Below are 15,456 nucleotides of genomic sequence, written 5' to 3'. Positions count from 1 at the left end.
TATTTTTATTATTTTATTATTTCCCTTCTACGTGACTTTACCGAAAGAACCAAGAAGATTCACAGACTTGTGCGTCAAAACGTCACTTTTATGCACGGCATTTCAAGAATTGTGTTACAGTATTGCAGTCTCGATTGAATTTCGATTTGAAGCTTTCGTGACTGTAGGAATTCATACTCTTTAGTTCTTTCGGTAAAGTCACGTAGGTAGAAAAAATAGTAAATGTCACAGCTCGGCATTCAGGTGAAGATGATTGCTTGTGTGGCGATCGAAACGTCGTAGTCTACCAACGTGACTTTACCGAAGGAACTAAAGAGTATGTCTCGATTGGTTGAATGAAAGAGTCGAATGTACAACTGGAATGTTCGTGTGGTCCGGTGGTACCCGCAGAAGCATAGTGGAGTGAGGGTGGCTTTGAAACCCACGTCTGTGTGCTCTACAAAATGAAACGTGTATTTGTTTCTTGGATGTAAGCCATCTTTGCGGAAAATTTAATCAGAAGTCCGTTAGAAACGTTGACCGCACAAAAGCTATCATTTTAAACATCTCGTAGTTTATTTTTTTATTCGTTTGTTGTTTAAATGCCGAGCTGTGACATTTAATAGAACAGTAAGGGTATCCGCGAAAAGTGAACAATCTATTTCATTTTCAAACGAATTGCTTTTGAATGTTAGGTTTATACATGTTTTTAAGTTTGTTCACGAATATTCTGCTAAGCCTGTGGTTCACATATATTTAAATGTTGTATGTTTCTGCTTCGGGCCTGTAGTCAGTTGAAAAATTAAAAAAATATATATATCCTTAAGTGAAAATTCCTCTTCGTTCACAATGATTGACATTGCAAACTAAGGGGGGGAAACGAACTTAAAGGACAATATAGAGCTGGCCACTGGCCCTTTGGGTCCACATTCAATGACCCTGAGGTCAAGTAGGAAGGCCAAATGTTGTGCACGTATCGGGCCCGTCATTCTGCTCAATATTCCATGGCTAAGACCCACGCAGATGTCGATAGCTAGGGTGAGAGGAGCGAAGGGGAGTTTGGACGGGGGCAACGTTAGATATGTGAGATGTGAGGATTCGTGGAGATGATGGGGAAGGGAGTGGGCCTGGGGATGACCACAGGCCGAAAAGCCTTTATATGCCTCCCAACTCCCTCACCCCCTTAGAGAGTAGAATCCCGCACGTGCGTCCGTGTGTGACAAGTGGTAGCACAGCTGTTAGCCTGCAGCGCTATGAACCCGGTGACCCAAGTTCAATTCCCGCTCACGACCAACAACAGTGGCGAACATTTTAACAAGTCCTGGGCCTCCACCTAGATCGACTCAGCCTCAAATGAGCATCCGGTGCAGTGTGAGAAAACAACAGCGCTGGGAAGACAAAGGCGGCTGGGCGTTGGTGTTTACCACCCACCCCATTCGTGTGCCGTGCTGGCCATCATAGGCGCTCGCTAACAGCTCTTGCCCCGAGAGTCTGTTCGACGTTATGCGGGAAATCTTTGTATTTTTTTTGTCTTTCGAGGGTGCTCGGCTAACTTGCATCGCTCGCAGCTCCCCACCGCCACAACCACAGCCACAACCACACCCACAACCACAGCCACAACCACAGCCACAGCCACAACCACAGCCACAACCACAGCCACAGCCACAACCACAACCACAGCCACAACCACACCCACAACCACAGCCACAACCACAGCCACAACCACAGCCACAACTACACCCACAACCACAACCACACCCACAACCACAGCCACAACCACAGCCACAACTACACCCACAACCACAACCACAGCCACAACCACACCCACAGCCACAACCACAACCATAGCCACAACCACACCCACAACCACAACTACACCCACAGCCACAGCCACAACCACAACCACAGCCACAACCACAACCACAGCCACACCCACAACCACAGCCACAACCACAGCCACAACCACAACCACAACCACACTCACAACCACAGCCACAACCACAGCCACAGCCACAACCACAGCCACAATTACCCCCACAGTCACAACCACAGCCACAGCCACAACCACAGCCACAACTACCCCCACAGTCACAACCACAGCCACAACCACACCCACAGCCACAACTACACTCAAAGCCACAACCACCGCCACAACCACAGCCACAACCACAGCCACAACTACACCCACAATCACAACCACAGCCACAACTACCCCCACAGTCACAACCACAGCCACAACCACACCCACAGCCACAACTACACTCGCAGCCACAACCACCGCCACAACCACAGCCACAACCACAGCCACAACTACACCCACAATCACAACCACAGCCACAACTACCCCCACAGCCACAACCACAGCCACAACCACACTCACAGCCACAACCACATCCACAACCACAGCCACAACCACAGCCACAACCACACCCACAACCACAACTACGCCCACAGCCACAACCACAGCCACAGCCACAACCACAGCCACAACCACAGCCACACCCACCCCACAACCACAGCCACAACCACAGCCACACCCACAACCACAACTACAGCCACAACCACAGCCACAGCCACACCCACAACACAGCCACACCACAGCCACACCCACCCACACCACAGCCACAACCACAGCCACACCCACAGCCACAACCACAACCACAGCCACACCCACACCCACAACCACAGCCACAACCACAGCCACACCCACACCCACAACCACAACTACACCCACAGCCACAACCACACCCACAACCACAACCACAGCCACAACCACAGCCACACCCACACCCACAACCACAACTACACCCACAGCCACAACCAAAGCCACAGCCACAACCATAGCCACAACCACAGCCACAACCACAGCCACAACCACAGCCACAACCAAAGCCACAACTATAGCCACAACCACAGCCACAACCACAACCACAGCCACACCCACAACCACACTCACAACCACAGCCACAACCACAGCCACAACCACACCCACAACCACAACCACACTCACAACCACAGCCACAGCCACAACCACAGCCACAGCCACAACCACACCACAACCACAACCACAGCCACACCCACAACCACACTCACAACCACAGCCACAACCACAGCCACAACCACACCCACAACCACAACCACACTCACAACCACAGCCACACCCACAACCACAACCACAGCCACAACCACACCCACAACCACAACCACACTCACAACCACAGCCACAGCCACAACCACAACCACAGCCACAGCCACAGCCACAACCACACTCACAACCACAACCACACCCACAACCACAACCACACTCACAACCACAGCCACAGCCACAACCACAGCCACAGCCACAACCACAGCCACAGCCACAACCACAGCCACAACCACACTCACAACCACACTCACAACCACAACCACAGCCACAGCCACAACCACAGCCACAACCACAGCCACAACCACAACCACAACCACACCCACAACCACAGCCACAGCCACAACCACAACCACAACCACACTCACAACCACAACCACAGCCACAACCACACTCACAACCACAGCCACAACCATAGCCACAACCACAACCACAACCCACAAGCCACAACCACACCCACAACCACAGCCACAACTACAGCCACAACCACAGCCACAACCACAGCCACACCACCGCCACAACCACAGCTACAGCCACAACCCAGCCACACCACAACCACAGCCACCACAACCACAGCCCACAACACACCCACAGCCCAGCCACAACCACAACCACAGCCACAACCACACCCATAGCCACAACCACACCACAACCACACCCACAGCCACAGCCACAACCACAGCCACAGCCACAACCTACAGCCACAACCACAGCCACAGCCACACCCACAACCACAACCACAACCACAGCCACACCCACAGCCACAACTACAAGCCACAACCACAACTACACCACAACCACAGCCACAACCACCGCCACAACCAAACCCACAACCACACCACACTCTTCCACACGGGGATTTACATCTGTGATTTTCATTTCAATAGCGACAGTGCTGCTGCGGGGGGAGGGGGCAGGGAGGGAGTGCAGGGTGAATACTTGACCCGTCCACCCGAAAAACACAGACACCTGCAGGCGGAGCGTATTCGGGGAATTTAGTGGAAAATTCTTGTTTGCCAAAGAAATAAATAACCAAACAAAAGTCCCTTCTCTCGACGTAAAACATAATTATATTTTAGTTTCTGTCATCCGTCAGCCTGTGGGCCATCTGAAGCAATATTTCCTTTCAGAGTTTGAATGAGCGGGACAGATATACACGGGTCTCGAACTGCTGGGTCTCATCACGAGTCAGATCTGTTAAGCCAATGCTCTTGCGTTGCCAATCATGGGTTGGGGCCATCTACACTATGGGAACCTCATTTGCCAGTAAAAATATGATAATTGTTTTTTTTACCCTTCTATCTGGCAACAAAACTGACACCTTTGTACAAGGAGTCATGTTTGCATAGACCGCAATACCTGCAGTCATAATACAAACAAAAGACATCACTCTGATAATGTGCACTGTACTTGAAGTTGATTGACTAGGTTCTAAGGAAAGCTGTCTCGGGTATGGACCAATCAACTTCAAGGACAGTGCACATTATCAGAGTTATGTCTTTTATTTGTATTATGACTGCAGGTATTGCGGTCTATGCAAACATGACTCCTTGTAAAAAGGTGTCAGTTTTGTTGCCAGATAGAAGGGTAAAAAAACAATTATCATAGGGCCATCTAATTAAGCTATGAGACCCATCCGTTCAAAACATAGCGTGGCACATACGTAGTGTGCGCGTCGCTGGTGCATTGAGGATGATGAATAGATCATTCACAAACATTCCTCTTCCCACATAAAACCTTTATATGTTTTCTCATTCGTCAGATCATGTGCCTTTCAGAACGATGTTCTGCTGGTGAGACCCAGTAGGGACAAACTGGCTCAAAGTTTGCCCATTTTAAACTAATGCTGTGTTCATGAATCATTCGTAGGGTCGCCACCTAACATCGGATTCCCATGACTTCATCCTTTCGAGGTTAGCTGTCCTGGGAAATCTGTAAAGTCTTCCTGGGATATTAAAAGTCCCGACTTTTTGTCAGTTGTGTAATTGCACACCTCTCAACAAAATGCACGCATGGGAGGTTCTACCCCTGCTCTAGTGCTGTGTTCTGGTTTGTTGAGCCACAGAGGTGGCAACTATGACATTTTTTTTGCGAAAGACCAATCGGCTGGTGGACGAGAAAAACATTTAAGCAGAGGGGGGGGGGGGGGGAGGGGGCATGAATTTAGTTGTGACGGCACAAGGTTCTGCAACAGCAAATAACGAATTGTTATGGTTTTTTGTGTAAATGAAATGAAATCACGTAGGTAAATAATTTAAATAAATTAACTCACGACGTTTCGGAAGCCACACAAGCCTCCGTCATCAGGTGTAACTGCTCCAGTAAAATTGCCTAATACGCTACAGCAAAATGTATGGCTTCCGAAACGTCGTGAGATAATTTATTTAATTTTTTACCTACGCGACTTTACCGAAAAAACCCAAAGAGTATGAATCCTTGCAGTCACGAAAACTTCAAATTTAGAATTAAATTAAATGAAAACCCATCTTTTTTCGATTTAAAGCTTTCGTGACTACAGGGATTCATCTTCTTGGTTCTTTCGGTAAAGTCACGTAGAAAGTCACAAATAGCACTAGTCGCATTCCTGCATTTCCCATAAATATGCTAAATTCCTCTTGATATGCAGATTATTTTGTCAAGGCGCATTTTCCCCCCCTTCCAACCCAGCTTAAATAGATGCTCGAAGCGTGGTGGTGTTTCATTTAGACGCTGTCGCCTCGACAGACCTGAGGACGGCTGCTTGTGTTGTGGCCGAAACGTCGTGAGAATTATTTTATTATGTTTTATTTTTATTACTTCCCTTCTACGTGACTTTACCGAAAGAACCAAGAAGATGAAAACCCATCCTGTTTTTTTTTTTCGAACAAACTCCATTATCCATGGCGGCGGGAGCGTGAGACAAAATAAGCAAGCGGACAGCACTGCCACCTAAATAATAACTCGGACCTCGACCTGTCTTTGTTGAATCCAGAACTCGCGCCGTGTGACTGTGTGAACATCTGCCTATGGGTCTCGGTGCAGCCAACAGAATGATTGTATCGGAATTCCGCTTTGTCATGTCCACGTACAATCGCTTCAATGTTTGGATGCAAGGTTCAATGTAAGTAGCAGCAGCAGCATGTTTGTTGAACTTCTTTTGCACCGTACATAGCCAACCGAGCTAATCGGAGGTGCGGGGGAAGGACACAGCATCTGTATGCCGTGCATCCTCAATGAATCCATTAGCTATGCCAGGTATTTAATGAAACCGTTGGATATTTCCATGGGTAATTAATTTCAGGTATGCAATTAAGAAAACAAAATGCCTCATTATTTATTGCCTAACAAGCTGCATCCATAGATTTTCGTGAATAATAAGGGCTGCGTATATGCTGGGTAAATGATACAGAGCATCAAATGTATTATATTATCCTCATGGCGGTACCCTGGGGTACCAAATAATATAAAATGGGCCGTAGGCAATTAATATTATATTTGTGGAACACTATTTTTGTCAGGGGTGTACTTCACTCCGCGACTGGGGTACCAATCAATCCGAAATCAGTCGAAACGCAGCGAGGACGATTGCGTCGAAACCCTGAACGCTCGCGGTACGCACCACGTGGTGCATCGTGTACAGCTCGTCGAGATGAGTCGATTGCCACATCGCCGACCATCAACAGACAAAAAATTACTGCATCACTGGTACCATGTTGTTCTGGTACACTATGGATAATTCAATCAATGAAGATCCTCTATCTAAAAATATATTTTTCATCCATCAGCTCAACCTCAGCCAAGTGAGGTTTGTAAAACAAATACTGCTGGGTTGGCAATTGTTATTGGCAGGAGCACATTGTCTGCAAGACTGGGGCCTATTGAACTCAAAAAGCAATATGATATATATATAGAAAATAAGTATAATAATATGAATATTAAATAAATATAAAATATAATTAGAATAGAAAAATATAATATGAACATTAAAATATTAATATTATATAAACATAATAGAAATATAATCTAAAAATATAATATAAATATAATAGAAATATAATATAAAAATATTAATATAATATGAATATAAAATAAATATAAAATATTATATAAATATAATAGAAAAATATAATATGAAGATAATTTTTTTTATATAAATATAATATAAATATAATATAAATATAATAGAAAAAAATAATATAAATATAATATAAAAACCCATTATGCTTTGTCATGACAAATTGTGCTGCCTTTATTTTATATTATTCGTCAACGGTGAGGTTATTTATGAGAGGGGCATTATATACAAATGCCCTCTTTTGCCCTCTTCCCACATTGCCCACGTGCATACCACGTCAAGATGTCGGTTATTTTCGCGACGTTGATAGGCAAAAAACATATTAAAGTTCTAGCACTTAATCAATAAGACAAAAGACCCACTTACCTGCCGTACAGAAATTAATCTAAATAGCAAGGACAATTCATTGCACTTTCACAACGTGGAGGTAGTGGGGCTTCCGATATAATCTGGGTGCCGCGGTGGCTAGGAGATGTTAACTACCTCGGCTGGTATACAGGAGGTCGTGGGTTCGATCCCAACCCTGACCGTCTGTAGATTTGGAGTTTGCGTGTTTCTCTCATCATCATCACGGTGGCTAGGAGATGTTAACCACCTCGCCTGGTATACAGGAGAACGTGGGTTTGATCCCAACCCTGACCGTCTGTAGATTTGGAGTTTGCGTGTTTCTCTCATCATCATCACGGTGGCTAGGAGATGTTAACCACCTCGCCTGGTATACAGGAGAACGTGGGTTTGATCCCAACCCTGACCGTCTGTAGATTTGGAGTTTGCGTGTTTCTCTCATCATCATCACGGTGGCTATGAGATGTTAACTACCTCGGCTGGTATACAGGAGGTCGTGGGTTCGATCCCAACCCTGACCGTCTGTAGATTTGGAGTTTGCGTGTTTCTCTCATCATCATCACGGTGGCTAGGAGATGTTAACCACCTCGCCTGGTATACAGGAGAACGTGGGTTTGATCCCAACCCTGACCGTCTGTAGATTTGGAGTTTGCGTGTTTCTCTCATCATCATCACGGTGGCTAGGAGATGTTAACCACCTCGCCTGGTATACAGGAGGTCGTGGGTTCGATCCCAACCCTGACCGTCTGTAGATTTGGAGTTTGCGTGTTTCTCTCATCATCATCACGGTGGCTAGGAGATGTTAACCACCTCGCCTGGTATACAGGAGGTCGTGGGTTCGATCCCAACCCTGTGACCGTCTGTAGATTTGGAGTTTGCGTGTCTCGCCACCTGTCGCCTGGATTGTTCTCTGGGTCATCCGGGTTTTCCCTCCACATTTAGAGTATTTGACTGCTGTACATTTCCACATGATAAGCCACTTCGTTGGGCTATCATTTGTGGCCAAGTCGCTTATGACAAAAGAGCTATGGAGCTCAGTTGGCCTTACGAGGTAAAATAATTAGTTTTTATTCTTTGGGTCTTTCGGTAAAGTCACGAAGATAGGTTCACCCCTCTTCCCGATGACGAACGCTCGTGTCGCGATCGAAACGTCGTGAATCCATTTTATTTTCTACCTACGTGACTTTACCAAAAGAACCAAAGAGTATAGTTTTTAATATCGTTTTTATTTTATTTCATCCGACAGGCTTGCACGGTGGAGACGGACGAATCTCGCAACGGTGTTAGGCGTGGATGGATATCGATGGGCGAGGGTTTTGCCAGGGAAACTGATGCGGTGGTTCAAGCCGGGTGGGTAACAGACACCCGTGATGGGATATTTGAGAATGCGCTGGCGAGCGGGCAACATGCAAGGATCGGAGTGATGTGGCGGTGGGGGCGCGGTGTCGGTGCTTGCGAAGGGAAGTTCGTGTCTGCCTTACCTGCGCCACGACATATGCGGGCTGGCATTTGAATCTCAACTCCAATAACGCACGTTCCAATTTAATAGCTGGTCTCGTTGTAAGGGCTCTTTCGGTTCAAGCCGTAAATCATTATGAGAAAGGGTTTGAAGTGTGCATTTTATCCATCTGTTTCTCTCTCTTTTTTTTCTTCTCTACAGTAGATGTCTGGGCCAGTGAATGAGTGAGTCTGGTGGATCTCGCGGCGCTCCCTATAATTGCATTTCGTCGAGGCATAGTGAGCTCAGCGACTGTTTTTTGACCCTCCATGCGACGAGTCACTTCCCCTCTCGGGATATCTGTGCTCCGGCCGCAGAGCGGTTGGGTTGGGTGGTGAGCTCCAAAGTGAGGCCGAGATGCTTCGGCTGAAGTCCTTCTGCTTGGAGTACTGCCGTCTGTTTTGTCCCGTGGGAGATGCCCCGGACCTCGCACCGAAGGTGAGCCAAGCGTTTTTACGAGATGTCACCGATCCTACCCCCCCCCCCCCCCCGTGCTCCTGCGTTTACTGCCGCCTGCCCCGTTAAATGCTAAATAATAATCACACCGGAGGGCTCCTTGTGCTTATGGATGAGTGATGATTGCCGGCAGCGATCTAATAAAAAAAGAACGCCCCCGTGATGTATTGCACCGTTGTGGAGGCCTCTGTCCACCCAAGCAGTGTAAATGGGTACATCGCAGTGAAGTCGATACGTGGGTTGTGTGTGTGTGTTAGGGGTAAAGCGTGGCTACTCGCGCTAAAGTCCAAGGCGTCTGATTGGCGTGGAAGAGTAGGCCAACATATCCTCGAGAAACTCTCTCCCGTGGAGGAGCTACCACCAGCGGTGGCGTGAGCAAGCAATTGCAGGGCTGCACAAGTGACCTTTTAGTGGCTATGGGGGCCACTGTGACGATGGGGGTCTAGATATTTTGGCACATGGTGAGTAATGTGCGAGTTTTATTGTTGATATTTGTCACGTGATTTAACAAAAATAAACCTCATTTATGGGGCAGTGTGTTCTTTCTAAGGAAGTGCACACACTTTGACCACGCCGTCATATCAACGCGTTCACGTCTGCGGTGGTATTTGAGAAGCGGGCAGTGTTAGTGGCATCATTAGGGTGCTTCGTCTACGATTGTTTTGCATGCGTCGGATGTGGCAATCCACGACGGTGGAATACTTGCAGACGGAGGATCGTGTGACCAATGTAAAAGTCACAACATTTGTATCGCAACCCACTAAAGGGTTTATTGTATTTACACGTGAATTGATATTCACGAATGCCAAAGCAACGTTGATGCAGCAACACAGTAATTGGATTTAATCATTTAATTCCTAGCTCACATCGCCTGTTGGATTCTGGTGCAGAGCACGGAAGTTTGGCTATCGGGTTTATCGTGATAAAAATATTTCCATTCGTTGAAAAAATGTACCGTTCATTTAACCGATAATACAAATTTTGTATGTTTCTATGTTAATAAAGCTACGTCGTTTTGTTTAAGCTTCACAACTATATAGACAGTAATATATTTCTTCTTGTTTCATGTTGCTGAAGGGAAACCTCTCACTGCCTTGACCGGCTTCACTGTGGTATCGAAGTCATGAATGCTTATGGTATACAGTGCATGCAAAAAGTGTTTAGAATTACAAAAAAACAATTTGTACCTGATAATCGACCTGCTCATCCACTCTACCATTGACGATAGCCAGGCTGGTGACATGAACCACATCTCCAAATCTTACAACGAATCGTTGCGTGTTGCCGGGGAGGTATTTGTGGGGAGCGGTAGTGTTTGCAGTCAGCGTGCTGTGCTACGGACCCGGCCACCCGAGTTCGATTCACGCTCACGGTCAACACCAGTGAGGATTATCTGAACCGGTCCTGGGCCTCCCCCCTAGGTCGACTCAGCCTCAAGTGAGTACCTGGGTGCGGTGTGCAAAAAGCATCAGCACTGGGGAGACAAAGGCGGCCCGAAGTTGTTGCTGCCCACCCACCACCACCCCCCTCGTGTTCCGTGGCGGCCTTCAATAGGTGCTGCTACTCGCTAGCAGCACTTGCCCCAAGAGTCTGTTAAGGCTACACGGGGGTTCTTTGTCATCATTGTCATGTCGGAGCAGGAGGAGCTCATGTCGGGAGAGGGGGAACTGGAGGGAGGGGGGGTGGATGATGGGATACCTTGCGAACGTAATTTACTACCGTTTCATCTCCAGGCACTTGCCACTGGTTGTCAATGGCCAGCCAGGCTGAGTAAAGCGTGGGGGCAGTGGGGGGGGGGGGGCTGCATTCCAGAGCCCGCGGGTCGGTCGCGTCGACGTGGTCTGGTGGTGGTGGTTGGTGGTGGTGGAGTTGGTCTCGTGGTGGTGGTTGGTGGTGGTGGTGGAGTTGGTCTCGTGGTGGTGGTAGAGTTGGTCTCGTGGTGGTGGTGGTGGAGTTGGTCTCGTGGTGGTGGTGGTGGTAATAGAGTTGGTCTCGTGGTGGTGGTTGGTGGTGGTAGAGTTGGTCTCGTGGTGGTGGTGGTGGAGTTGGTCTCGTGGTGGTGGTAGAGTTGGTCTGGGGGTGGTGGTGGCGGTGGAGTTGGCTCAAAACCACAGACGCGCTCGTGTGGCCCGCCTCCTGCGGCCGCTCGTGGCATCCGAGCAGCGCCGGCCCCACGGCAATAACAACGCGCACGCGCGCGAAGCTCCCTCCCAACACCACAAAAAATGCGATTTTTTGTTGTGAGCAAGAGTCAACATCTGCGCGTGCGTGTGTTTACAGGGACCACCCTGGGTCTCGCTCATCAAGGGTGTTGCGCTCTCCGGCTTGTGTGCAAAGTGTTTCTCTGCGCCGTGGCTGTTGTCGTCCGACGGATCGATCCTCCGCGCCGCATTAACGTCGAGGCGGAATAATCCGTCAGCCGTGCGTGGCGGCCACGGGCAAATTTAAAACGGGAATCCCTCTGCACGTTCAACTTGGCCCGAAAATTTGTGTCGATTTTGCGGCGGTGCTGGCGGTGGCGTGCCATCGTGAATACCGGTCGGGCGAAAGCAACCGCCTGTCACCCTAGGCCCACTAATCCGTCATGTGTCCATCACAATCACCGTGCTATTTACCAAAGCTTGCCCAAGCAGTAGAATTCTATAAATACTACAATAAAATTCGGATTTTTGTTGTTGTTGTTTTTTACAGAGCGCCGAATAGCAACCGCATCTGAAAACAAAATATTTGGAATGCACATCGTGAAAAGATGGAGTATATACTGTACTACCACATATATATATATTTCAGAAGAGAAATAGTCATAGGCAGAGGAGACAAGAAAGCTCTTAAGCTTGGGCTTAAAACGGGAACAGGGAGTCGACAGCCAGGCTGGACAAGTCGATGGGGTTCCAGACAATCCACATATCTGGGACAGCGGAGGAGAAAGTAGTGCCCGCCCACTGAGCCAAGGTTGACATGGGGCTTTAACTTCTGCCCGATTGGAAAGCGCGTGGGCGATTGTGGTTTTGTCAACAAACCTGGAAATCTGAGTGCAATTTCCCGGCCGCGGCTAATATCAGCGGCTAGCGATATCAGAACAGGTCCCCTGTGGCTCGCACGGCGAAATCCAGCCTCATAATCAACGTTTTTGGGTTTAGATCGCGTTATTTATAAATGTGTCGTAACCCTCCACCACCCGACACGGCCAATCAGTAAAAAAGTGTCACGTTGACAAAAGACAAATAGTTCACTGCTTTAGCCCACCGGTGTGTTGAAGCCACAACATTTACAATTTGAGTACGACGTTTCGCTGGTAATTGCATCCAGCATCATCGGGTGAATTGCCCGATGATACTGGATGCAATTTATAAATAACGCGATCTAAACCCAAAATCGTTGATTATGAATAACATTGGTCGCGAAAGCCTACGTGTTAAACTGAAATCCAGCCTGGTGATGCGTGGGCACATCATCAGTGGCGAGACGTGGTTCCGGCCACACCGCCTCGCTCGTGCACCGTTCTGGCCTGAAGAGGGGACACACGCTAACATCGCTTGACCCCGAACGGTCTACCTGGGCCATACAGGGGGGGGAGGGGGGGGCAATGAGGGGGGGGGGTGATAATTTATCGCATCTGAGCGTGCGTTTTCATGATTGGGTGTGCGCACGCGAGCGCTTCGTGATGTCGGGCAGGCGGTGACTCGCGAATCGCCCAGGGATAGCAAATCTTGACACACGTCCGGAGCACGCCACGGCGGTGGTGGCGTTTTCAGGGTGAGGTTTTGGGGGTATCGGAGTAAGTGGCGGGGGATCGGGGGGCAGGGGAAGAGTTGTACTAGCTGGCTTTGGTGTCGTCTGAGCTTTGACATATTTTCCGAAGTGGGGATGGGGGGGGGGGGAATAATAATAATAAATAAATAAACATCGTGCACTTGGTTTTACGACTTGCCCCGCGTACAAACGCCCACATCACGTGGATGGAGTTGCTATTTAGGTCTGTGTTGGAGGCTTGTCTGCCCCGCACACTTTGAGGCCACCGTGCAGCAGCAACTCGATTGGTCACTCACCGGCCCTGGCTGCTTTGGCTGCCCCCGGCTGCCGGTAAACACCGCCAAGCCGCGTTGTTACGACTCAGCGGGCGAATCGGGGAAGATACAAAGCGGGGAAAATTCAGAGAGGTAAGAGCGATCGCTTACGGTGGGTTTTTGAGGGTACGCTTTTGATTTGCAGGCTCGTGTTAGTTCTGGGAAATATGTGCAGACGGACGCAAGAGTGGCCAATGAATCAATGCTCGCGTTCGTTCGGCAGCACTTTGAAGAAACGGCTGTTGCGTTGCATTTTTGTTTTTGCTGTCAAAATAAATTAGTTGGGGGGGGGGGGGCAGAAAAAAAACCACATGTGCTTAATAAACACTCTATATCGCTCGCTTTATCTTTAATTCGAACCATGTGGTGAAAATGTGCCGTATGGGTATGCCTCAAGCCTCAAGAAAACAAGAAAAGCCCCGTACATTTAAACAGTTGGTCAATAATTAAATGCTTAAACACGTTTAAATGACGCGTGATGTAAGAACCTTGGTTGAATTGTTGAAAACTCTGTGCCTGTCCCATATCGTAAAAAAAATCGTTCGGGGACAATGTTAAGAGTCGGTGGTAAACATATTTAAATCGTGCATTGATATAATTATTTAGGACAAATAGTTCAGTTTAACACGTAGTTCAGTTGAATGATAGGCAGGATGAATGATAGGCAGGACAAAGAGACGCAAACGAGAACCGCTGGAGCTGGCAGAATTGTTTTTGCTTGGTCATTGAGAAGTTTCAAGAAGGAACGATTACCGATGTGTCTGAGAAGGAAGCTGGATTCTTGAATTTTTCCAGCAGTGACATGCGGGGCACCAACGTGGTCCCCCCAACTAAAGTAGAACGAGTGACACAGTTACGAGTAGCTGCCAAGGGGCAATGGAAATACGATTTTTTTGTTTGTTACCGTAACAAGGAGCGACAAAACAACTAACGATTTTAAGTTAAGATGCGGACCGCGGATATTGTTGAATAAAAACTGCAGTTCAAGTTGAGCAGGATACCTTAGCTAAGTTGGTGTAGATGAGAGAGACGAACAAAAGAAACGGAGGCGGATGGAGGAAAGGAGAAAGATAGAGAGGGAGCGGTGGACAGAAACTGACATATTCTTAGGTTTTTTCGGTAAAGTCACGTAGGTAAAAACATTAAAAAGTAAAATAAAATATAAAAATCACGACGTTTCGGAGGCAACACAAGCTTCCGTCTTCAGGTGGTACCGTCACAGCCACGACAGCTGTATCAAGTATTTACTTGATACAGCTGTCGTGGCGTATCAAGTATTTACTTTTTAATGTTTTTACCTACGTGACTTTACCGAAACAACCTAAGAATATGAATCATTGCAGTCACGAAAGCTTCAAATCTAGAAAGAAACTGACATGTCTGGACCATACTGGACAGTGAAGAAGGGCAGACATCGGGGCAGGCCGTTGCCCAGCAGTGGCGATGTGAACAGCTGAGAAAGAAATACAACAACAACAACAAGTGGAAAAATAAATAAAAATGTACCCAGGAAAATCCTCATTTCTGGAAGCTCCTGCTACATTAGGATGTTTGGCCAATTCCATTCGTGAGTTGTTTGGCTTCGTGTGGGAGGAAATCAAAGAGTACCCAGATAATTTCCACCGTGCATACCAGATGACATGCAGCACTACCATCACCTGACCGTCTCGCAGCCCCTCACCTGAACAAACCTGGCAAGCTTTGGTGGCCACCTATCCAAGCACCAACTGGGCTCAAACTTGCTTAGCTTATGAGATCCAATTAGATTGGTGGGTAATGTAGGGCGATTTTGTCATAGACGCCTCATACGGGCAGATACTTAAATATCATTCGACTTCGATTTAAAGCTTTCGTGACTGCAGGGATTCATCTTCTTGGTTCTTTCGGTAAAGTCACGTAGAAGGGAGGTAAT

At 47.8% G+C, this 15,456-nt stretch overlaps 1 protein-coding gene across 3 annotated transcripts in view; it reads left to right on the top strand.

The window, feature by feature from the left end:
- Positions 1-15,456, top strand: part of LOC133351768 (IQ motif and SEC7 domain-containing protein 1-like) — a 229,677-nt gene that overhangs the window by 137,882 nt on the left and 76,339 nt on the right. Inside the window, exon 1 of one of the 3 annotated variants that reach the window (XM_061567267.1) lies at positions 13,491-13,637. The exons of the other annotated variants lie outside the window; for them this stretch is intronic. The gene's annotated coding sequence lies outside the window, so the exon portion shown is untranslated. Of the gene's footprint in view, positions 1-13,490; positions 13,638-15,456 lie in introns of those variants that run through there. 3 annotated transcript variants of the gene reach the window in all.

The sequence above is a fragment of the Lethenteron reissneri genome, chromosome 38 (assembly GCF_015708825.2).
Source record: "Lethenteron reissneri isolate LAM-NWPU_2019-01 chromosome 38, ASM1570882v1, whole genome shotgun sequence".
Lineage (NCBI taxonomy): Eukaryota > Metazoa > Chordata > Hyperoartia > Petromyzontiformes > Petromyzontidae > Lethenteron > Lethenteron reissneri.
Note: the sequence above shows the minus strand (reverse complement) of the source record. Positions and strands in the feature narration are given on the sequence as shown.